Below are 25,941 nucleotides of genomic sequence, written 5' to 3'. Positions count from 1 at the left end.
CATGATGTGCCAGGCACTGGATTAATGATCCCCTCCTCACACCTGTTCCATAAGATGCTCTATCATGACGCCCTCTTGTATGGGAGGAAATGGGATCCGCTCCTCATACCTGTTCCATGAGAAACTCTATCATGACACCCTCTTGTATGGGAGGAAATGGAGGCAGATGGAGGCTGTCTCTTGCTTGGGATTATACAGCAAAATCTGAGCTGGGACTCGAACTCCTAACCTTTGTGCCATTCTGAACAAGGGAGATGGAAGCCATTCCTCCTGCATGGTAGGTACATTTTAATAACCTGCTGACAGCCCAGGAGGGAGGTTTGCTGCTTCTCTGAGCACAAGGGAACAGAGCCATCTGTTGGGCTGTTTTCTGAGGGAGCTGGTGTGACTGCTTCAGGGTAAAATGCAGAGAAATAGCATCACTTTTTTTCCTCCATGGTAAAAATAACCTGTGGGGATGGGAAGAACAAATGGCGATGGGAGGCTGACATCACAGGGAGGAGGGAGCTGGCGGGCTGGGGCTCCCACCTGGATGCCACGTGCTGCCATCTGCTGGACATGGGGCCACCGCCCCGTGACCTGCGTGGCCACCGCCTTTGGCCAGCAGAAATGGAGGGCCTCCCTCAAAGGACTTCCGGCCGTGGAAGCTCAAGCGCCAGAGGGGGCCCCCACAGGGTGGTGACAGTTCAGCACATGTCCCCATACAGGAAGTCGCTGTGCCCGTGGATGCCATCCTATATCAGCCACCTCCAGACACAAACCGGGCAGAGCCTTGGATCATGAGACATGTTTTTAAAAGATAAAAAAAAAAAACTGGAAGAAGTTGGTGAAGTTGAGATTATGTTAATTTATGCAGTTTCCATTGCTCTAGGATTAAAATAGCTTTCAAGAAAACTAGAGATGCTTACTGTCAGATTGCCTGCCAGGCCACCTCCTCTTAGGTTCGGGGACTAGGGAGCCAGACAGGCCATGGATGATGAGATCCATGGGCAGCCCCGGGGCCAGAGCTGTGTTCAGGAGGCAGGGGAAGGGAGCCAAGTGAAGTCTTTACCGGCTCGTATTAGAACTCGATCCTCTGAGCCTCATGACTAGGCCGGCTCTTCTCTGGATGTCACTCTTCAGTCCTGGACTCCTGTGTCCCCTCTCCCCTGTGCCAGGTGTCACCAAGCAGAAGAAATGATTGTTTGGAGATCCAGGTTCCAGGTGTAATAGCCACTGTTTGTGGAATCCCTGAAGGCCGGGACTTTCAGGGTGAGACTTCTCCTATTATTCTCATAGTAACACGGAAATTATAAGGAAATGACAATTATTAGATCCATTTTACAAAAGGGACTACTGAGGGCTCCTGGGTAGCGTTCACTTGCTGCGGATCAGAGAGCTAAGTGGCAGCAGAGCTGGGATCTAGGCCAGGTGTCTACACCCATCATCATTTTGTCAGCCGGCCTTCTCCAGCCATCTGGAGTCGGAACTCAAAATGTGAGTAATTAGGAAAGATCCCGGGGCCTTCAAAAAACTGTCACAACGCTCCTCTGCTGAAGTGCTCACACTTCCCAGAGGAGAGGGTGGGAACTTGTCAAACGTCACCTACCTGGTAAAAGGCAGAGCCAGGATTCAAACTCAGGCCTCAGTCTCCAAAGCCTAGACTGGCAGGGAATCGTCCCCTCCAAGCCATGCAGTCGGAGATGCTGATTACAGCTACCCTCTGTGCACATTCGAATCAGATGTCATGAACACGTTGCTACTTTCAGGGGTAGCATAGGCAGGGCATCCCCACCTCAATATGGAGAGCATCTGGAAAATACTTTTTGAGGTGCTCCCATCTAAATAGAAAAAGCTTCTTGCCAGACATCAAGGAGCCAGCACCATATTGGTGGGTCAACCTCCCAATCCAGGAAAGGGCTCCCTTGCTACCCAGAGACCTGTCCTCCTGCCCTCCTGGAACCAGGCCCCAGCCAGGAAGTCCAAGGCCACCCCCTTGGGGTCATTTCTGGAGCAACTTGAAGCATCTGGTTAACACCACAAGTGGGTGCAAGTTCAGAGAATGCCTTGAAGGAAACTGAGGACAGGGACCCCGTGGGTGAGGGTCAGAGAGGGCAGGTTTGGGGAGGTCCCAGACCATGGAGGGAAACTTAGACAAAGGTGAGAAAGCTCAATTTAAGGACAAAAGTGAGCATGGAAATAAGAAAATATAAAGAAGAGAAGAGGAAGAAGGGAGTGAATTTAGGTATGCACAATGCTGCAGGTGAGGGTGGGGGAAATAGGAAGGTTAGAATCTGTGCTCTCATGGGTCCCAGAGCCTGGTGGGGAAATCAGGCCACATCACTGCAGGGAGAAGAAAGAGAAGTGTGGAAGGGGCCTGGCTGTCTAATAGGTAATTACAGGGGACCCTTGACTTATGAACCCAGTTGGTTCCCCAGGATTGGTTGTAACTCAAGTTGGTTGTAAATCAATCCAGCTGAGATCTGGATGCTTACCAGGGTACACACTATAGATAACAAGAGGCAGATGAATCTTCCATGAACCTAGTTAACCCAAGTTGTTTGTACGTCAGGCCAGTCATAACTTGAGGGTCCACTGTACATGCCAGGGAAACAGGGTAGAAAGCAGTATAACCTGGTGATCATGGCCACAGACTTTGGGGTCAAAGAGAGTGGATTTAAGAACCATCCTTGCTTCTTGCTGGAATCACGACTCTGTGCCAGGACCTTACACTCTGAGCTGATTCCTCATCTGAAAAGTATGGAGGAGCCTTCTGCCTTGCAGGAGCTGGACAGAGTTATACAGCCTGTGAGGCTGTTAGCAGGAAGGCCGACTCACATGTCAGGCCCAATGAATTGTGGCTCTTCCTAGTTATTATCTGATTCCTGAGACCTAAGCAGATCTGAAGGAACTGAGTAGGAGGGCTGACAGCCCAATGCCTGGTGGTGGCAACAGTGACAATCTGACAGCTCAGGAAGAGGGGCCAAACATGCTGCTATCTGAGCAGCCCTTGGAGTACTTAGTGATGGTCGTGATGGGAGTTTCTCTGTGATGCCCTCTGGTTTGGAGAAGGTGTACAGATAGAAGATAGAGCCCTTTAGCTCAAAAAGCTAACATAAAAGTTTGGATGCTTTGATCCTGGAGCTTCAGTTGTTTGGAAACTTCAGCCCTGGGAGGAAGAGCTACCTCGGGCTTGACGAGAGGTGGAATCCTTCAGGCCCCTCCGCCCTTCCATGCCAGCCAGGGGCGCTTTCCATGCCGAGTGCCTGATGTAGATCTTCAATATGGGTGACAGGTGAGGGCGAGGCACAACAAGGAGATGAAAGATAGCTCCTTCGCCTTGGTTCTGCAGAAAAGATGGAGACCAGAAAGGGATGATAGCTTTTCCTAAAAGGAAACTTGTGGGTGGCTTTTCAAGGGAGGAAGTGGCGTTTACAGTGAACACAGGTTCCCAAACCTGGTACCTGATAGCAGACCCTGGAGGGGAAGTTGGCAGAGGCAGCTCGTTTGCTATGGGAGACCACGGCACGTGGCTCATGGCCTCTCTGAGGAGAGCTTGGCCCCTGTCCTTAGAGGAGGCCATGCAGATTGCAGCACACGGGCCTGTGGCAGCTCTCTGAAGTGTTGAGCTCCAATAGGGGTGAGAGGAGGACCTCTCCTGCCATGTGTGACCTCCTCCTCAGCTGCCGCAGCAGGGCAGGGTGTCCCAGAACTGCTCTGGCAGCTTGCTGTAGGATCTGTCCCCTGGGCCACCATCAGTACCTGTTGGGAGAAGAGGGGGTAGCTGGGGAGAACACACAGCTAATATCAAAAGGAACCATGCAGATGGAAGTATACAGAAATAAACCTTGCCCTCTTCCTTGGGATCCTCCGACTTGGTTTATAAAATTTAAAATAGTTTTTTGAACATTCAGAGGTAACAGATTCTGTCAGTCTCTTTGCATTCTCATTCACTCTTCATAGCAACTCAGAGTGTGCTCATTTTATTTCCCAGTTTAATGAGACAGGGGTAGGTACCCAAAGTCACACAGCTAAGAAATGGCAGTGTGGGGATTCAAACTCAGATCTGTTCCCCCTTACTTTCTGCTTCAGAGGTCACACTGAGGATCCCAAATCCCTCTGTTTTAGGGTCAGTGTTGCTGACCCTTAAAATGAGTGTGGTCTGTGGTGACATTTGTTTGTGTGGCAAGCAAATTTATTATTTATTTATTTATTTCGGGTTTTTTGAGACTGGGTCTTGCTATGCAGCTCAAGCTGGCCTGGAACTCACTAGGTAGCCCAGGCTGGCCTTGAACTCTCTGAGATCCTCCAGCCTCAGCCTCCCAAGTGCTGGGATTACAGGTGTGTGCTACCAAGCCTGGCATTTTTTTTTTGTTTTTGGTACCAGGGATCGAACTTGGGACCTTACGCTTGTCAGGCAGGCGGCAGAACCACTCACTGAGCTAAATGGCCAGCCCTCCCAGCATTTTTTAGACAGTCTTCATGACTTTCACCGGTGTTCTGTTTGCCATAGTCCTCATCCTTTCAAGTTGTCTGACATCTGGCCAGCACCTTGGCCCCTAGAGAATGTGAGTTTGCAGTGTCTAGCTAAACCTTGCTTCTGCTTGTCAGTAATGGGGAGGATGGTCTGGGGATAGCCTGAGAAAAACATCTGCCCTTTGATCCCTCCTGAAGCAGGGAGCAGGGGCCGGCAGTTCCAGACTCTGCCAAACTGGGCTGAGGAACCAGCAGCAGGGTCCTGGACAGATCTAAGCTTTGGGCTGAGAGTTCCACACTCAGGAATTTGAGTTCGTGCTGTATCTGAAGAGGACAGTGGGGAGGGAAAAGCACTGATCTTACCCCGTGGCCAGGGAAAGGAAAACCCTCCTGTATTGATCAGTGCTGCAAGCCAGTGCCCACAGGAGGGGAGTCATGTGACCTTGAGGGAGTCATTTGCACTGTGCAAGGCGGGGTCACCTACTATGAACAAAGTACCAAACGATTCCATAGGAAGCACGACCGGCTGCAGGAATCTCAGGGCAGTAAAACATTCACAAAGAATGAATTTGTGACAATCTACTGATTTGCCGTGGGTCTTGATGTTTGAGGGGTTTGTTCCAAAGAAGTAGGGAAATGGCATACCAGGTAGAGAGGACAATGTAGGTGAAGGAACAGAGTTCAGAAAACACCATGAACACCTTTGGGGAAGGAGATTTATTGGTACCTTGGAAAGCTTGGTGGGAGTGTGGTAGGAGAACAGAACCACAGGCAGCACTTGGTTTGGTGGCCCAGTCTGTAATGGTAGCAAGCATTTCTCAAGCACCTACTACCTATCTCCATATGTATAGTCTCTTCCAATCCTCACCAAAGGCCCATCTGCCAGACACTTGTTGTTGTCATCATCCACATTTACAAATGAGGACACTGGTGCAAAGAGCTCCTCGCCACGTTCCAGGTCACTCAGCTGGCACCCACACATCCTGGCCCCAGGGCCCAAGCTCCTGACCTCTTCTCTGTGCTGCTTCTGACAGCAGCCAGCCGGCTAGTGACTTCTTGATGGGTGGGAAAGATGTGAGACCCTGGCAGCCTCGGTTGTCTCATCTGTACAACGAGATGATAACGGTCTCCTCATTGGAGAATTAAAGGAGGTGCGTGCAGGGCGCATACCCAGAGCCCAGTAAAAGGTCACACTGAGCACAGAATTCGTTTCACAGTGGTCATTACCACAGCCCAGGATCGGCAAAGGTGTGGGCGTGCTTTGCCATGAGGACTGGGGATGCCTGGCACCCTCCTCAAGGTGCTCTGGGGAGGTCACCTGGGTCTAGCAGTCCATGCCCCCGCAGGTTCCTCCATGGGGCCTGGCCTGGCCTGGCGTCCGGCCTGCCCATCTCTAGATAATGAGACCAGGCTCCTTTGGCCCTGGGACCCCAGATGACAGAGAACCAGAAGGCCTCTCCACCCGCTCATCCAGGCCAACCCACACGGGAGTGAGAAGCTGCAGCCCTGAAATGTGAGCTGCAGGGCTCCCTTTGGCGGCCTTCCTGGGAAGCAGTGGCTGCTATTGCCACCTGGTGGCGTTTGGCAGCAGTGCATCCACACAGACTGCGGCTATGTCTCGTTTAAGGTGATGGAGCTCCTAGGGTCCTGAGCATCCAGGGTTTGCGTCAGTTAAAGGGCAAAAGTGAGATCAGAGACGGGGAAATAGCAAGGTTTGGAAGGAAAGGCACCAGGAGAGGAGTCCTGTGGCCTCGGGTCAAATTCAGCCCATTTGGGACAGCAGACACGTGACAGAACTTCCTTATTTAAAAGGTGAGGAAACTTCTCCACTCCTCCCCAGAGCTGTGAGGCTCCCACGAAAGGCTTTGTAAAGTGCAGCCTTGTGGTCCAGGAGGTGGTGATTATGGCGGCTGCAGGAACGAGCAAGGTCGGTCCTTCCGGACCTGTGAGTCGGGGTCTGCCCTGGCGTCGTCCCCGCCCCCCGTCCCCCGCCCCCGCCCAGCAAGGGCACCCGGGCAGGTGTGGACTTTGGCTTCTCCCTTACCTGGTCCCGTACGTCTTCAGGGGGGTGAAGTCCTGGGACCTCAGTCCTGACGGGTCTCCCGGCCTGCAGCCTCATCAGCCGAGGTGGCTTCTGGCGACACTGCCCTGTGGCCTGCCTCGATCATGCTGAGGATGGGGAGCCAAGTCTAGGTTTCCTCAAAGGACCAAAGCCTTGGTCTGACTAGGGCCCAGGGTTTGGTGCAGGGCAGTTTTCCTCATGGCTTCTCACCATCCTGCTCAGGCAGTGTGTGGAGTGGTCCAGCCCAAGGAGCCCAGAGGGTCTGCTTGCCCCACCAGCCATGGCCGCTTTGGGTCAGGCCAGGGTCCTCCCAGCCTCAGGTCCTCAGGATGTGCTTTGCACATCCTGAAAGGAAGGGTTTCTCTTTGGGTCCTGAGGGGCTGCCCTACCCATAACACTCCCTCCTGCTCTGCAGGCTGCAGATGCAGTTGGTTTCACTGAGTACCCAGTGCTACATAAGGTGCTGGATATCTTCAGAGTCCTTCTCATTTCTTCCTCCAAGCAACCCCAAAAGTGTGCTGTGACAGTTCCCATACTACAGAGGAAGGAGCCAGGGTCTTTCGGAGGTTCGTTCGCTTGGTGAACTGCAAGCTTGGTTTTAAACCCAGACTTCTGCCTCCAGGGCTTGTCTGTGCAGTGGAAGAGATGCTCCACCAGAGACCCGGGCAGGCGCTCCCAGAGCTAGCCACCCGCTCCCGCGTCTTCATCTCCCTGCCCTAAACACTTCTGAGGTGTTTAGTTGGACACCACTCACATGCGGGCCATGTGGAGACAGAGAGAACAGAGAGCCGAGGGTGAGGATGACAGGCTCCAAAGCTACCATTAGAGCTTTTCTTTGGCCTTATGATTTCAATTAGTAATTTTAATTTAAAAGGTAATTTACACAGATAGCCTTTCAAAAAGATTTATAACCAGCGTATAGAATGAGTAGGAGACATCCTTTCTCCTGCTTCCTATTCCTCAACAATTACTTCTTTGAACAGTTGTTTTGGACCATTCTGGGAAGTTTGGTACAAGAACAAACATACCGAGGTCCTCTCCAGTGGGGTATCCCTCACTGTCCCGTGGAGGCCTTGTGCATGCTTTGCCGTCCCTTGGGCCTCCCCGACATGGAGGTCAGGTGCGCCCACTCTAGCTGCGGCACGGTGCCTGCTGGATGGGTGTTAGCTCTGCCCAGTTCCCCGGCTATTGCCCTCCTGGAGGACATTTCATTGGCTCCGGGTCTTTGCCATCATGAACAATGTGCTCAGGACTTCTGTATCTTTGCACAGCTGTCCACGAAAGACTGTGATGAATGACTTGCTGGGTTAAAGTACCTGCTTTTAAGTTTGGCTTAAATACATGTTCTCCAGAAGGTGTGTACCAGCTTAGACTCCTGCAGAGGGAGGAGAAATGATCTCTACCTGGAAGATGAAGCCAGTGGCTGGGGAATGATTGCACAGCAGGTGCAATGCCTGAGGCCCTGGGAACTGCTTCTGACCCATGCCCACCCTTCCAGCCTGCACTGTGTCAGGAATTCTGGTTTATTCCCTTGAGCAGGGACACTGTCTTTTGAAGGCTCAGGTGCTTATGGGGACAGCCATCAGTCAACCAGCTCTTCTGATCCAGGTTCATGCTCTGAGCACCCTCTCGTACGTGTGACTTTACCGAAGACGGTGCGCTGGCGGTGCCACGCTGAGGGCCTCACCATATTTGGGTGACATCTGGGAGCCATTTGCAGCCATGGTTCTTGACTGTCTCCCCAAGTGACTGGCTTCAGGTTTTGTATTTTTTAGAAAACTAGAGTAAAATTGATTGTCACACATGCCTGAGATCTGATTTTAATGTAGGTAGAGCATCGTAAGGAATTCAGAATTAGATAGTTTGGCCTTAATTGCTTTTATGTATGGAGTGTGTTTCCTGTCATTAAAGAGGCGAATGTTTGAAGGGCAGGGAAGGAGGGTTAAGTAAAAGAAGGAGGATTTAATAAGTAGTTGTGGTAGCAAAATCAGAAATGATGTATTTTTTTATTTATATTTTGTCTGATTTGTATGTTCCTGTTCTTCTCACCCCTTTGCCATATACACCATGCCTTTTAGGAATCCTGATCTCATTTACTTTCTGTTACCCTACCCACAGTGTCAATCAGCCAAGCCTGCCTTCCAGGATGCGCCCTCAAATCTGTGAGAGGGGCCATGAGATGAAACTTATAAAGCTAAGCTTTCATTGGGTCCCTCCTTTCTTTAAAAAAAATTATGATTCTTTCCAGGTGTGGTGGTGCATGCCTGTATTGTCAGCAATGGGAAGGCTGAGGCAGGAGGATTGCTGCATGTCTGAGGCCAGCCTGGGCTATACAGTGAGCTCAAGGCCAATTTGAACTCTATAGTGAGACCCTTTTTCAACACATAATAATAATAAAATTATGACTATTAATTATCTACATTTTACTACAAATATCCCAGGTACTTATTTACCACTCATATTAATTATCTCTTAATAATGCTTTGGGGTAAAGAATAATTACACCGAGTTTATAGATGCGAAACCCGAGGCGAGGCTCAGTGAAATTGAGTCAGTAGCTTGAGGTCACAGAGATAAAAGACTCAAATTTGTCATCATCCACCATCGCACACACAGGACAGTCAGCAAGGGCCGACAAACAGCCAGGGTGGATGGGAACTGGGCCAGGAACTGAGCCTCCTTGCTCAGGCCCTCCGGGGTGCCCAGAGGGTGTCCAATGGGCTTCGGTCCCATTTCCGGCCTCCTCTGTTCTTCTGTGAGTGTCTTCAGGCAGTGGTCTTGACCCGGCTCAGGTTGTTTGTTTTCTTGAGCTAGAGATCAAGCCAGGTGACACCTGTGACCCCAGCACTGGAGGCTGGGGCAAGGAGGATCACAGAGAGTTCAAGGCCAACCTGGGCTACGTAGTGAGTTTTAGGTCAGCCTGAGTAAGTAGTGGGACTCTGTGTCAAATAAACCAGAAAAAGAAAAAAGGGGAGCCGATGGGAAGAGCCAGGGCTGTTTTCCCTCCTGACAGTGAGCTCTTCTGGAAAGGGAGGCCTCCTTGCCCAGGTAGAGACCTGGAAGGGCCTGGAAGCCTTGGCTGGGCCGCCAGGGCCCCCTGTGCCCGGTGGCTGGCAAGGAGTTAGTGCACAGCCCAGGAGGCCTGAGCGCATGGGCCGGTGAGTGTGGCCTTGTGCTTGTGCTCGGCGTGAACGAGCTCTCCTCCGGGCTGTGCAGGAAGCCTCTGGCGTGATGCAGGCAGGCAGAACCAGGGAGACTGGTTTTCCCAACTCATGTTTGGTCCTCCCAATTGTTGCAAGGCCCTTAGAGATGCCTGTGTGTGCCTGGGGAGCCCCAGTAACAGTGAGGTGCACCTGCTTGCCTGCGTTTCATAGATTGGGTGACAGAGGTTGTGGACTGACTTACTGAGCATCTGAGACATTAAGGCCTAAGAGATCTGGAACCAGGGAGAAGGAAAAGGAAATGCACTTGGACAGCGGGGAGTATCACAGCCTAGGCTGAGTTTGAATCCTCCCCTCGCTGCCTTCTGCTATTTATCTTTTGGGGATTTCGCTCCTCCAGGCAAGAGTGGGACTGTCTTGTGCTTCACCTAGCAAGACACCTGGCAGGAGCACATGCCGAATGGCATTGTTGAGAGAATTAAATGACAATGACGATGAAATGCTTAGTTGGGGCATTCATGTGCCATTAAATAATGGGGGAGGTGGTGAGTGCCACTCCCACAGAATGTCACAGGCCGAGCAGAAGCAGGCTGGGAGAAGGCAGAGCATCTCCCAGACCATGCTGCTGCAGGCAGGGATGCCACTAAGCTTGATGAAGGATGTTGACGGGAGAGGGGAGGGGAAATGGACCAAGCCACAAGGCTGGTGACTGTCGAAATCCAGGGTGGGCACCCAGAGCTTCCAACCCCCAGGGAGTGTGGCTTCTGGGCCATGCTGAGGTCTTCCGCTCCCCTGTTCAGTTTTACCACAGATGACAAGGTCCGCCATGAGATGATCTTTGCATTACAAACAGACTCCCCTTCTGAGAAGCAGCATCACACTGAGCATTTGGCAGTGATGGATTCATTTCTCAGTTTCATTCTTGATAAGCTTACAGGCTATTGTTGATAGTCATGACCAATTAATGCAGCACTTACAGCACTTTCCTGGGCCTGGAACTCACTGTGTTGTGGAGATGGAGACGCTGAGGGTGAGGGGCAGGAGGGGACCTCCTCCTTCCAGGTTTGTCCTGGCCTCTTTACAGCTCTAGCTCGCCGCTCCAATCCCTGGTGGCTGCGACTTAGTTTCCAGTTTGAATAAAATATCATTATCATCTTTATGACTTTATTCTTTCCGTCAGAAGCTGGAAGATTAGAGGCTTGGAGGCAGCCAGTAATTAAACTCACCTGTCAGAGTTGAGCTCATGTCAGGATGAACTGCGTTCCTTAACTTCTCCTTTCATTTCCCTGCATGTTCAAGGCATCCGAGTTAAGCTCCTTATGGGAGCAATGACTGACCCCACAATGTTAGAACAAGGATTACCGAGATGGAATTCGGCCCAGTTACCTGCTTGTCATGACTTAGAGGAGCTGGAGATTCTCGAGCTGCTTGAGAAAAAGACTGAGTTCCAAACCACAATAGCTGGTGGAAGCGGTTTCTAGCACCACAGCGTTCACACTCAATACTCATCTGTGCCCCAGGGAAGAACTTCAGGCCAGTCCAGGGACCAGAGTGCAAAGCCCACAGAATCGTTCAGTGCCATTTGTCATCTGCGGCTTTGAGGGCGCTGTGTCACATACTTTGTTCCCACTGATGGGCCACATGAGCCAGCGGCTACATGGGGCTTTGTTCTCCACTCTCGAAAATTACAGTCTGATATACTTCAAAGGGATTCTAAGGAGGTTATTGGAGGCACAAGGCTTTGCAAATTCAGATTTCAGTTCCTTGAAGTTCAGCTCCGCTTGATTTCTGTAGTGAGTATTTTCTTTCTTCCTCACCTGTGTCCGGTAGGGTTGTCATGGAAAATCTCGATCATTTTCACTGTCCCCGTTTGCTTCTATCTCACCAGGTTTGATCAGCAGCTCCTTTTCCGAATTCCTGTCTTCACGACCAATAGCAAGATTTGGCAAAAATAGCCTTTCTCTAAAATGTTTATCAAAGACATTTTCTAAAGCTTGATCAGTCCTGAAACTTCTCATTTATACAGATGCTCCTTTTCTTTCGTCACTGTTCTCTCTCCCTCCCTCTCTCTCTCTCCCTCTCTCTCCCCACCCCCCAAGTGTTTTTCTGTCGCTTCTCCATCTTCCAAACAATTCTGTGTCCTTTGCCAGGAGACCACACACCTGTGGCACCGCTGTCCAGGTAGCTTTGAATATTGGCGACATCCAGCCAGCTCCACCCCATCCTCATGCTGCCTTGGTTGCCCTCGACCACTGTTTTTTGCTGCTTCTAGGACATTCCCCGATGTAGGAAGCTGCAGAATATTCAGTCAGGAGGGGACTTGATAAATAGCTACAGTTCCACCCCTTGCTTCAGATCACGTGATTGAAGCCCGGAGAGGGAAAGCCAGTTACCAAAAGCAAGAGAGAGTCAGCATAGGCCTTTTGCCTTCTCTTCTTTGGGAACTCATTGTTGCATACAAGTGGCAGACAGCTCCAGCTCTGCCAGGTGGGAACTTCCACGCTCACTGACAAGACATTAACTGTCTGCCAGGCTCTGCACTCGTGATTTCTGTATCCACTGTGTGCAGTTCTCACCAAGTACTCTATGGGAGGATACCCGGTTTACAGATGAAGAAACTGACGCAGTGTCATGATGATGCTAGATGGTGCCAGCTCTGGAGAGTCAGTTGTGTGTGTTTTTCCCCAACTCCACATTCAGGATGTCAGGATGCTGGCTGAACTGGGCTACAATGGGGCTATTTATACCACAGAAACTGGGAAATGCTGCAAATCAGGACTTTCTCCATCCTCCTCACCACTGAAGGAGCTAGAGTTTACCAGCACTCCCATAAAATGAGGTAACTTTCTGCTGGAGAGGAAATGGGTCTCTGACTTTAAAGCTTGAGCACTTTTCCAGTGACCTACACAGCAGGTTTTCTCTGACTGTCTGTCCTTCTGCTTGTCTGTCTTTCTGTCTTTGGCAGTGCTGGAGTTTGACACAGGGCCTCCTACATGCCAAGCAAGCGCTGTACTACTTCCTGAGCCACATCCTGGCCCTCACAGGCCAGGTTTGCCATGTCTCATTCCCTCTTGGGCTGGAGGTGACTTGGGAGACGCTGCATACCTCGGAGGGGTGCAGGGTGCAGGGTGCCAACACCCATAGGGACCAGATGTGGCCACCTGAGGGGTGGCCCTGAGGAGCCTCCCCCGACCTCACTCTGCTGTAACCACACAGGCTCTTGTGTTCTCCCTGTGTTTTGAGCTTCCAAGCTCACTTCCGCCTCAGGCCCTTCTTGTCCTTGTTCCCACCACCTTAAATGCTCTTCCACCTAGAAGCACAGAGCCTGCACCTGACTCCCTTGTCTGTGCTCTTCCCTGGCCAACCCATCTAAGTTAGCACCACTCCGTTCATGTTCTTGTTTATATTCACAGTGTGGTCACCATCTGTCTTCATCACACAGAAGTGTTTGCTTTTGATCTTTCTCTCCCTGTGGAATGCAAGCTCCACATAGGCGGGACCTGTGTCTTGTTCACCTTGAGTTTCAGAGTGCAGAGAGGGAGGGATTAGAGCAGTGAATGGGTAGTATTGGGCTCTGCATGTCACCCTTCCTAGTCTTGACTCAGGTGGACAACCTCGATGAGATACTGAACTTAGAAGGCAAAGGCTTTTTCCTCAGCTCTCTGATCTCACAGCATCTTCAATGTTTAAAACTATCTTTTCTCTACCCCTGAAGCTTTTTCCTTCATGTTCCTACCGTCCATCCAAAAACACGCCAACGGTCACATCAGTCAGTGCTGATTTGCTGACAAATAATCAATCAAACATTTTGCAAAGGAACCTTTGACCCTGAGAACTAATTACATTTCCATCCTGGAAGGTGAACGTGTCTATGGCATTTAAATTGATTATTTAAGAGGATGTTTGGGGCTGATTGACTCTGACCTTTGGAGAAACAAGGTGCTCAGGTGACAGCCAGTTTTCTACATTTCCTGGGTCACACCTGCTGGTAAATACATAATCATATGTGTTATATATGTCCCTCACACACCTATACCCAACTTCCTTTTTCACGTCAAAAGTTTTACATATTATAGAAAATTTCAACCATATATACAAGGGAAAGGGATAATTAGAAATCTGTGATCTCACCCCTGAGAGAACAGCTGTGAATATTTTGATCAGTTTCGTTCTAGTCTTTCTTCTCTACTAATTTGCAGTTAGCATTTTGTAACCTGTATTTTAAAAGACTTAATACATCAATTCCATGTCATTGAATATTTTTGCACACAGTCTCTTTGATTAGCTGGAAAGTATTTTGTTGCATAAAGGTGTCATAATTTAACTCATTGCTGACCACTGGACATTTATGCTGTTTCCAGGTGTGTATTATCATAGATGATGTTGTCATAGAATTACTGTTGATGAGTCTTAGCTAAAGTTATTATTCTCATGGTCGTGAACCTCAATACCTGCGAACTCACTGCTGTAGACTAAACGTCTGCATCTCCCTCATTCATACCCTGAATCCTTAATCCCTCATGCAATGGTGTTTGGAGACAGAGCCTTAGGAGATAATTGGGTTTAGAAGAAGTCATGAGGTAGAGCCCATGGTGTCATTACTACCCGAAAGGAGATGAAGGGATCAGATCTCTGTTTTCTCCATGGTGTGAGGATCCCATCACCAAGAACCCGAGCATGCTGACACCCTGATATTGAATTTCCAACTTCGAGGACTATGGGCAATAAATGTTCAGTGTTTAAACCCCCTCATTTAGGCTATCCTGTAGAAGCTGTCCAAGCTACCTAAGACACCCCAACCTTGCTGAGTAGTATAGTATACTTACTAGAATGGTACCAATATCATGACCGTGATTTGAGCTCAGGGCCTTTGCATATTCTGCTCCCTCTGTTTGATAGCCCCTCTGCCTCAAATTTCTTTACCCATTGTAGATTTCTTCCCCACTCCAAGTCATACATTTCTTTGCATTTTAATATTTCTGAAGTGAGAATGAATCTCAAAGTTAGTGTGCATATTTGCATAGTAGTGACTCATGGACTTGAGAAAGACCACAACCCCTTTCCTCCCCGAAAGCTCAGCTCAGGCAGTGTCTCCTGTGTTTGGGTTCCCTCCAGGGGCATTGTAACCCCTGGCTAGTCACCCTGCACCCTGCTTACCTGCTCCTTAGCCTGCCCCTGCACCAGAACTTCCTTGAAAACATGAAGGTGTCTTTTGTTCCTGTACTGTGAATGCCAGCAGCCCAGCAGGCTCGCTCCAGGATGGGTGCTGAGGCAGGACAGGAAGGGGCAGAGCCATTGCCTCCCCACTGAAAAGCCAGTGGAGTGATTTCTGACACCAGGCACTGGAGAGCTCCTTTGTAGAGCCCCTTGTGGGCGGGACAGAGCCTCTCAGCTGTGCCAGCTGTGAGTTGTGCCCACTTCAGGCCAGGTGGTGTGTTTACTGGCTTGGAGGGAGGGTGGGGGGAAGGCTGGTGGTGGAGGTTTGGGCCCCTCTCACCCACGCGGCTGTGGAGAGCTTCCAGGAAGCCATGCACCAGCGCAGCGGTTGTGTTCCTCGTGCTTCAGAATGACACTCAGGTCGCAAGTGCTTGGGTTTCAGCTTTACAAAAGGGCCTGCTAGAGAGATCGCCTTTCTTGCTGTCCCTTTGGCCTAGCCCAGGATACAATGACCATGAAACAAATTGGCCATCTGAGCCTTTCGGTGCCCCTCCTCCCAGCTTCTCTGCTTTCTTTACCCACTTCTGGGTCTTTCTCTTTGTTCTGAGTTTGCCTTCCCCTATCTGCCCTGCATGACTTTTTCTTTGCTTTTTGCTTATTAGCTCCAGCTCCAGAAAGAATACAATACCTGTGAAGCTGGCAGTGCTTTGCACAGAGTCAGGAGGGCGCAAGACCTGGTTGGGAAGGTGAATGGGCACCTGCTGGTTTGAGAAGGATGGGGAAGATTCTAACTGGTGACAGAATGGTGGAGGAAAGGGAAAAACCATCACAAGCATAGCCAAGAGCAAGATGCGCGGACTCAGGAAAGCGAAGGGAGGACTTGTTTATAACATCTATCAGTTCCCTGAGACGCGCTGGGCCTGACCTGTGTGGGTGAGCCAGGTATCACCCAAGGCCCTGGTTCTGTAGCTGATTGAGTCTTCCTCTTCTTACGTATTTATGTGCACACTCACCCCCCACAGCAGCCCTTCTGTTACCTTCATTTTACACTGGACCACTGAAAAAAAGGGCAGAGACAAGAAGTGAGGGCTGCACTCTGCCCTTCTCCTTCTTTTAAATGTGTACGAGCTCCCTCCCTCCTTGGAGCGTGGAGAGGGTGATTTGATGGGGATCTGATGCCATCACAGAATGCCACGCCCCAGGTGGCCTTGCCCAGTGGAAATGCCTTCTCTCGCAGTCCTGGGGATAGACACCCGAAATAAGGGGTTGGCAGCTTGGCTCCTAGAAGTTCTCCTGGAGAATCTGTCTCCTGTGTCCCCTCAGCCTCTGGTGGTTGCCAGCAGTTCTTGGTATTCCTTGGCTTAGACCTGCGTCCCTCTGATCTGTGTTTTCATCTCTACCTGGCCTTGCTACAAAGATGTCAGTCACTGGATTTATGACCTACCCTCACCCAGAGTGAACGCATTGTATCTAACTACATCTGCAGAGACCCCATTTCCAAATTAGGTCACTTCTCAGGTTCCAGAAGGACATGAATTTGAGGGAAAGCATTCAGTGCAGCTTGGGCCCAGCTCATGAAGAGTCTACAAGGTCATGCAAAGGATTTGTACTGTGCGCAAGGGCAATCATGAAGGGGTTTTAAGGGGGGGGGGGTTGACGGCACATACCTATAATCCCAGCACTGTGGAAGGCTGATGCAGGAGGATCTCAAATCTGAGCCCAGCCTGGGCAATTTGGCAACAAAATGAGGACTTGTCTCAAAATAAAACAGGCTAAATAGCTTAGTGGGAAGGCCCTGGACACAATCCCTAGTACCACAAAAAAAGAAAGAGATGACAGGATTAGGCCTAAACTCCACCTTCTCCCAATCTGACTCATTCCATGTTCTTTCTTTCTCGCCACAGCTCCCTCTGCCTTGTTGCTTTCTTAAGGAACTTAACAGGGTGGGCTTCCAAGAGCCTTTTCCTCTCTTGGAAACTTTGCCCTTGTGGAAGCCTTTGCCTCGTTGTGCTCAGGCTGATCAGTATGTGGCACAAACTATTTCAAGCCTGACACATTAGTCACAACAAATCTGCTCCCCCTGAGAGCTTCTCTGTGTTTGCTTCCTCTGTCCTTCATTTGCATGGAGCTCCTTGGGTTCCTGGGACTTCGGGCAGAGTCCCTTTCTTGCACTCTCCCTGGAACAGGAAGGATGGACAGAGACTGCCCTGGACAGATTAGGATGGGCTGTTGGGTCCAGCGGAGCTTGGGAACCCCGAGGAGTGTCCCATGCCTGACTGTGCAGGGGAGTCTTGGGTCTGCTCTGGGCCTTGCCAAACTCTTGTCTGGACTGGAGAGGAGCGGGGTTGGGAGCCACACAGTGGGCCCTGACAGGCATGTGCAGGCCTCGGGCTTCTGTGTTTTTAGCAGGAATCCCCCAGCAACATGGCAGAATTTCTTCAGACCCTGGGGCTGGAGCTTGGGTGAGGCAGCGGGCAAAGAGCTTGAATACCTGAATTAAAAGTATGCACTCCTCTGCCTGTGACCTAAGATTAGTTGCTTGATCTCTCTGAGTACAGGTTTTATGGGCTTTGAATGGGAGTGGGTAATTCCTGTCCCTCATACATTTTCAGAAGGATGAACTAAGAGGAGTCGCGTGCGATGGGAGGTGTAAGGGAAACACTGAGCCCTTTAGGTGGCACACAGGGACAGCCCAGCTGACTTTGCCCGCTGCATTCATGGATCATCTCCTAATTCCAGCTACAGGACAGGGATGAACAAGACAAGAGGGCTCCTGCTTCCATTGAACTTGTGTTTTAGTGCCAGGATATGAGATCAAACCAATAAGCAAAATAATTCTCAGTGATGGGAAGTTGGGGAGGCTTCCAGGCTGAGCTGCTTGTTGGAACGGCCGGAAGAGGCAGTGGGTGAAAGCAGGTGCGTCTCTCCAGTGGGGTCACACAGGGTTGGGGGATCTGGGGGGGTCCTAGATAAGGGGAACAGGTGAAAGTGAGGTGATGCCATTAGGAGCACTGGTGTGGGCAGGAACCATTCCTGCTACTGCCCCATCCTTGGCGATTGTGTCCAGCGAGAGCTGATGGCTGAGAACCGGCCCAGGTCTGGGCAGGGCAGGGGGTGGGGCTCAGGCTGGGAGTCCAATGGATGCCTCCGTCCTGCTGGGGGGTCATGGGTCCCCCACACCTAGGCGGCTGGTGGGCACAGTCTCATACAAGGGGGTGACCATACCAGCTGCAAAGAGGAGCCCAGACCTCACCAGGGAAGCACAGCCCTTGCTGCTACCCATTACCCGATCCCCTGGAGCCTGCCAATCAGAGTAGAACCAGAACCACTCCCAGAGGATTATGGGTAGATTCCCCTTTGAGAGGAAGGCAGTGGTGCGTGACTGATTAGAATGAAATCGTGGAACGCTGGTCCCGGAAGGCACTTTGAGGGTAACCTTGTTGAACACTCTCACTTATAGGGAGGGACTTAGGTTCAGCTATTTTTTAATTTAGCACTGTAAAAAATAATTGGTGAAAGTCTTTCTGGGAAAAAAAAACCAAGCAAATCTTTGTGTGACTTAGGAGAAACAAAGTAAATTGGCATTTTGGCTTGAAAGGTTAGCAGCAGCATAGCTCAGACTTCTGAGTTCGGCCTAAGCTTCGGTTGCTTCCGTAGCTGTACTCACTTCCTAACTCGGTGTTCTTGGGCAAACGACTTAACGGCTCTAATTCCCCAGTTTCCTCTTTTGTAAAAGTATTGATACAATAGTGATATCCACCTCATGAGTGAGTTTTTTTTGAAATTTAATTTTATTGGTATTTTTAGGTATACAATATAATCACATTAATCATTGGAAATTTGCACCTTTACATAATCTCTCTTGGTTCTTATTTTTCCCCCTTCCCCTGCCCTCCCTTCAACCCCTCCACCCCTCCCCATTTACAAAGACTTTGTTTCCATTTTTTCATTTTCTCATATTAATTCCATTCCCTTCTTTCCTTTCCCCTACCCCTCCCACTTCCCCTTCCTCTTTGCCCCTTTTCTTCCTATTTCACATTATCTATTATACCTTTTAGTACTCATTTACACTTTCAGTTTCTCATACTAGAGAAACTATTCAGTATTTACACGTGTGTCCTGTTTATTTCACTTAAGAGTATCTCCTCAATGTGCATCCATTTAGCTATAAATAGCTCTAATTTCTCATTTTTTATGGCTGAGTAGTACTCCATTTTATTAAAAAACCACATTTTCTTTATCCAGTCTCCAGTTGATGGGCATTTGGGCTGTTTCCAAGTTTTAGCTATCACAAACTGTGCTGCTATGAACATGGGTGGACATCTATCACTGTGGTATGATTCTTTTAATTCTTTGGGGAAGATACCCAGCAGGGGGATAGCTGGGTCAAATGGGACCTCCAGCCCTAGTTCTTTGAGGTATCTCCATACTGATTTCCACAGTGGTTGCACCAGTCTGCACTCCCATCAGCAGTGGAGCAGGGTTCCTCGTTCCCCACAGCCCTGCCAGCATTTGTTATTGGTTGATTTCATGATAGCAGCCATTCTTTCTAGAGTGAGGTGGAACCTCAGTGTTGTTTTCATTTGCATCTCTCGAATGACCAGTGATGTTGAACATTTTTTCATATGTTTATTTGCTATTTCTACTTCTTTGTGTGAGAAATGTCTGTTCATTTCAGATTCCCATTTTTGGATTGGGTCTTTAAATTTGGAAGGTCTGATTTTTTAAAGTTCTTTATAGATTTTAGATAGTAGACCTTTGTCTGAGGAACAGCTGGTGAGGATTTTTTTCCCACATTGTGGGTTGTCTCTTCACAGTGTTGGTGGTTTCTCTTGCTGTGAAGAAGCTTTTTAGTAAGAAGAGATCCCACTTGTTGATTGTTTGTGCTAGTTCATGGGCAACTGAGGTTTTGTTCATGAAGTCTTTTCCTAAACCAATGTCTCAAGAGTTCTACCTAACTAACCTCTGTTCCAGCCGATTCAGCATTTCTATTTTAATATTTAGATCTTTAATCCATTTCAATTTTAGTTTAGTGCATGGTGAGAGATATAGGTCTAGTTTTAATCTTTGGCAAATTGGAACCCAGTTTTTCCAGCACCATTTATTGAAGAGGCTATCTTTCCTCCAGAGAGGATATTTGGCTCCTCTATTGAAGATGAGATGGCTGAGTGTGTCTGGAGTTGTTTTGGCATCTTCTAATCTATTCTACTGGTCCTCAGGTCTGTTTCTTTGCCAGTACCATGCTGTTTTTATCACAGTAGCTTTGTAGTATAGTTTCAAGTTGGGGCTTGTGAAACCCCCAGCCATGTTTCTGTTACCTAGAATTGGTTTTGCTATTCTGGGTCTCTTCTTGTTCCAAATGAATTTTTGGATGGCTTTCTCAAGGTCCATAAAGCATGGTGCTGGGATTTCAATTGGGATTGCATTGAATCTACATAGCAGTTTTGGAAGTATGGCCATTTTCACTATGTTGATCCTTCTTACCCAGGAGCAGGGGGTGTCTTTCCATTTTCTGATATCATCTTCAATCTCTCTTTTCAGAGTGCTAGAGTTTTCAGAGATGAGGTCTCTGATTTCTTTTGTTAGGTTGATTCCTAGGTATTTCAGTTTCTTGCATGCTACTGTGAAAGGAATTGTTTGTCCTATTTCTGTCTCAGTGAGTCGATTGTTCATGTAGAGGAAAGCTATTGATTTTTGTGTGTTGACCTTATATCCAGCTACTCTGCTGAATTTGGTTATTAAGTCTAGAAGACTTTTGGTGGAGTTCTTGGGGTCTTCTATATAGAGTATCATGTCGTCTGCAAATAATGACAATTTGACTTCTTCATTTCCTATCTTTATTCCTTTTATTTCTTTCTCTTGTCTAATTGCCATGGCTAATGTTTTCAAGCCTATATTGAACAGGAGTGGTGATAATCGACAACATCCTTGTCTTGTTCCTGATTTTAGTGTGAAGAATTTCAGTTTTTGACCATTTAGTATGATATTAGCTGTTGGTTTTTCATAGATAGCTTTTATCAGATTGAGGTAGAGACCATCTATTCCAATTTTTTGTAGGGTTTTTATCATAAATGCATGTTGGATTTTGTCAAGTGCTTTTTCTGCATCTATTGAGATGATCATATGGATTTGTCCTGGGCTCTATTGATATAGTGTATTACATTTATTGATTTGCATATGTTGAACCATCCCTGCCTCCCTGGGATGAATCCCACTTGGTCAGGGCATATGAAATTCTTGATGATCTTCTGCATTCTATTTGCCAGTATCTTATTAAGGATGTTTGCATCTATGTTCATTAGTGACATTGGCCTATAGTTCTCTTTTTTGGTTGGGTCTTTCTCTGCTTTGGGGATCAAGGTGATGCTTGGTTCCAGGAATGAATTCGGGAGTATTGCTTCCCTTTCAATTTCATTGAAGAGTTTAAACAGTAGTGGCAGTAGTTCCTCTCTAAATGTCTTGTAGAATTCAGCAGTGAAGCCATCAGGACCCGGGCTTTTCTTAGTTGATAAGTTTTTTATTACGTTTTCAATTTCATTGATTGATATTGGGTCTTTTAGAATTTTTAGGTCTTCTTCGTTCAATGTTGGTAATTCATACGTATATAGGAATCTGTCCATTTCTTCTGTGTTTTCCATCTTATTGGCCTATAGGTTCTGGAAGTAGGTATTGATGATCCTCTGGAATTCTGCTGGGTCTGTTGTAATTTCACCCTTTTCATTCCTAATTGCATGGATTTGGGCCTTTTCTTTCCTTTTTCTGATAAGGTTGGCTAAAGGTTTGTCAATTTTGTTGATTCTTTTGAAGAACCATCTCTTGGCTTCATTAATTTTTTGTATCGTTCTCTTAGTCTCCATTGCATTGATTTCTGCTCTGATCTTTAAAATTTCCTCCCTTGTATGAGCTTGGGTTTGTTCTGCTCTTCTTTTCTAGAAGGTTGAGGTTCAGCATCAGGTTGTTTAATTGGGCTCACTCTGTTTTCCTAATATGAGTATTCACTGCTATGAATTTCCCTTGTAAGACTGCTTTCATTGTGTCCCATAGATTCCCATATGTTGTATTGTCATTGTCATTTAATCGAAGGGACTGTCTGATTTCTTCTTTAATTTCCTTTGTGACCCATTGGTTATTCAGAAGTGTGCTGTTCAATTTCGACGTGTTTATGAAATTCTTGCGGTTTCTTTTGCTATGGATCTCCAATTTCATTGCACTATGGTCTGATAATATACATGGTATAACTTCAATTCCTTTGCACTTACTTAAACATGTTCTATGTGTGAGTATGTGGTCTATTTTGGAGAACGACCAGTGTGCAGCTGGAAAGAATGTGTACTCTTATTTTGTGGGGTGGAACACTCTGTAAACATCTGTTAAGTTCATTTGTTCAGGAGTTTGATTGAGTTCTAATATTTCATTACCTATTTTTTGTCTAGTTGATCTATCTATTTGTGACAGTGGGGTGTTGAGGTCCCCCACTACATTTGTATTAGTGCATATATGACTTTTCATGTCCATTAGTATTTGTTTTATATAGTTGGGTGCACTAGTGTTTGGTGCCTATATATTTATGATTGTCATCTCTTCCTCTTGGATTGTTCCCTTTACAAGGATGTAGTGTCCTTCTTTGTCTCTCTTAATCAGTGTTGGTTTGAAATCTACTCGATCTGCAAAGAGGATAGCTACTCCTGCTTTTTTTCAGGGTCCTGTTGCATGGAGTATTGTTTTCCACCCTTTAACTTTCAGTCTATGAGTTTCTTTTTGAATTAAGTGTGTTGTTGGACCTTGCTTCTTGACCCATTCTGCCTGTCTATTTCTTTTTATTGGTGAGTTGAGACCATTTGCATTCATGGTTATAACTGAAACGTATTGACTTATCATTGTCATGACTTTTTCTTTTTGTTGGATTCTCCCCCTTTACATTTAATTTCTTGTCGTGCCCAATGGATTCATTTTGCTGTGCTTCCTGGGGTTGTGATCCTCAATGTCTGTTCCTAGGATATTGTTTAAAATGTTTTGGAGTGCTGGTTTGGTATTCATGAAGTTCCTAAGGTGCTCTTTGTCATGAAAGTATCTTATTTCTCCATCAATTTTGAAAGATAGTTTTTCAGGGTACATCAATCTGGGTTGGAGGCTGTTTTCCTTTAGGGCTTGGAATGCATCACTCCAAGCTCTTCTTGCCTTGAGGGTTTGCATTGAAAAGTCTGCTGTGATTCTGATGGGCTTTCCTTTGTATGTGATTTGTTTCTTTTCTCTAACTGCTTGTAGAACTTTGTTCTTCTGTTGGGTTTCTGGAATCTTAACAATTATATGCCTATGTGTAGATTTTTTTTTTGATCAAGGCTAGCTGGAGTCCTATATGGCTCACTTATCTGTATGTTACGTTCTTTCCCCCTATTTGGGAAGTTTTCTGCCATTACTTCTGTGAACAGTTTTTTTTATGTCATCTGCACTCTCTCCTGTTTCTTCATTGACTCTGATCAGTCTTATGTTATTCTTCTTTGCCTCGTCTAGCAGCTGCTAGCTTGATTTCTCATGGTCTCTTACAATTTTGAAGCAATTTTTCTTTTCCTGGTCACTAATTGCAATCTTATCTTCTATATCTGAAATTCTATCCTCACATTGGCTCATTCTGCTGTGTAGACTTTCAATGGAGTTTTTAATCTCCTGGAAGTCTGTTTGCTTCGGTTTTATGGATTCCATTTGTTTCCTATGTTGGGATCCCATCATGTTCCTCAGCTCCTCTCTAGATCTATCAATCATGTCTTGCACTATGAACACAATCTCTACTGTTTTCTGAGAAATTGTTTCTGATTTCATTTTTTCCAGCTCCTCTTTTGTGTCCAGTTCAGGGAGTCCAGGTGGTTGAGTATCAGAGTGTTCCATCTCATTTCCCTTTGGGGTTGCTGTAGGTGATCTGGAAGTCTGGTTTTGAGACTTGTTTACATGTCTTCTCATTTTTGATGGGGGGGCTGTTGGTGTCCACGTGGATCACCTCCTCTGCCCTGGGAGTGGTGGTATGGTGGCCCGGAGGCTCCTTCCTCTGGGCTGGGAGTGGTGGAATGGCAGCTGGGAAGCCCCTTCCTCTACACTGGGAGCAGTGGAACAGTGGCCCGGATGCTCCTTCCTATGCACTGGGAGCCTCATGGGGTTTTTTACACAAACTGAATAATGTATGTAAAGTGCTCACACGCACTGAGTCATCATTCCTCAGTGGATGCAATTAGAAGGTGTAGGTAGCAGTGATGGGAGGTTGTGACAATAGCAGGGATGGGGAGATCATCATCATCATGAGCTTCACCCTGCAGTGCATCCCGCAAAGGTGATTTTTTTTTTTTGTCCCCAGATAAGCATTTGTTATCTTTTAATTTGCCTCTGCTTCCTGGAAGGCAATTTTGAAGAGGAAACTCTTAGTTCCCATTAGTGAGAATTTCTGGACACAACTGGGAGTTTAAAACCAGCCTTTGTCTTCATTTCGTTTCACAAATGGAGAGGTATGTGCCCTGGTCCTCATGAGGGACTCCGAAAGGATGGTATTCAGCACAACTCAGTGGCTATAGGACTGGTCCTTTCCCCCTGTCCCTGCCCTACTCCTGGCCCAGCTCCTGGTTTGTAAGAAAATGCTTCCTCTAATGTCACCAGCAGTGTGTTACCAGAGTGGACACTTCCTGGGGAGTGTGCCCTGATGCATGCCTTTGGTGGGTCCTTTGGGACCAGGCTGGGGCTCACCATGCCCCCCACTTGTGGTATTGGCGATTGAACCTCAGCCCCTTTTTATTTTTTATTTTGAGACAGGGTCTCACTAAGTTGCTAAGTTGCCTAGGTTAGATTTGAACTTGCTATCCTCATGCCTCAGCCTCCCTGAATGCTGGGATCACAGGCATGCACCATCATACTCAGCTAAACCCCTTTCTTTCCTCCTCCTTGCAGAATGCATTCCCTATCTTCATGTCACATTTCAAAAACAGCACCTCTTCAAAATAAAATCTGAAGAGTAAGGGAGGAGAATCGCATGCCTTTTCAGAGAAGGAATTTAGCTGAGAGAACCAGACTCTATCCAATATCCCAGGTTAAAAAGAAGCATTAAGGGCTAAAAAGCAGTTGACTTTGGCCCTGAGATCTGTAGGGAAAACTGGGGAGAAAAAATAGTAACAACTCAGCAGCACAAGCAATATTTGCTCGTGAGCTCTTCTTGTCATGGGCGTGGATAAGTAATTCCATCCTGGGATCCTATCAGGTTTGCTTTGTGCCCTGAGGTTTGGAAAAATACCAGTACTGATGGTTCTTGTGCTTTGGGGAGGAAAGGAAAAGAGAAAACACCCGTGGGATTGTGATTTCTTGGAAAACCGTTACTCACCTGATCCTGGGCGGAGATGGAAGTGGAGCAATTGGGGGTGTTTTAGGGGAACCTGACCCAGGGCTCCTCCGACTGTGCCAGGCTTGGGGTCAGTGCTGGCATGGGCATCTATCTACATTGCCCACAGAGAGGCCAGTCGGAGGCCTTTGGACTTCCTGGAGTCACCATTCATTCATTTTCTGTTTATTGAGCACCTACTATGTGTCTGGCACTGTGGCACAAGGTGACTATGATTCTGTCATCATGGAATTTATAGAGACAAAGTATGGACAAGAATGAATACAGGGGTTTGTTTCAGCAAATGACAGGTGCTATGGGGAAAGTACAGTGATATACTCAGGAGAGCTCGTGGGGGCAGCCTTCAGGCTGGGAAATCTCCCACGCAGACCAAGGAGTGGCCCGGGCTGCATGAGGATGGCCTTGGATCTCTCCTTGCAGCTTTATGCCAGGCCTGCCCGCTGTCACCCATGGAGGGTCCCCTCCCATTGCCATCTCCTGGGAATGGAGGTTTAGAATTGCTTTGGGGCAGCAGGAGGACTCATCTTCTCTCCTCTCTCTATGGGGCTCCATTGGGCTGGGTCCCCCACCTTCTCTGAGGAGAGTCCATCTCCTCTCCTATCCACCTGCCTAGTCCTGGTGGTGCTGCCGGCATTTCTCCATGAAGCTCCTACAGACCTCCTCCCTGGATTCTCCCAACACCCCCGGGCCCTCTGCACCTCGCATCCATTCTTCACGCTGGGGTCAGAACGATC

At 47.9% G+C, this 25,941-nt stretch overlaps 1 protein-coding gene across 14 annotated transcripts in view; it reads left to right on the top strand.

Annotated features, from left to right (window-relative positions):
- The window catches only part of Nav2 (neuron navigator 2), a 665,125-nt gene that overhangs the window by 326,603 nt on the left and 312,581 nt on the right, over nt 1-25,941 (top strand). The window lies entirely within an intron of this gene.

This window comes from Heterocephalus glaber, unplaced genomic scaffold (genome assembly GCF_053883595.1).
Source record: "Heterocephalus glaber isolate CG9 unplaced genomic scaffold, H.glaber_assembly_v1.0 deba00001428, whole genome shotgun sequence".
NCBI classification, from domain to species: Eukaryota; Metazoa; Chordata; class Mammalia; order Rodentia; family Bathyergidae; genus Heterocephalus; species Heterocephalus glaber.
This window is presented reverse-complemented; position numbering and strand designations above follow the sequence as displayed.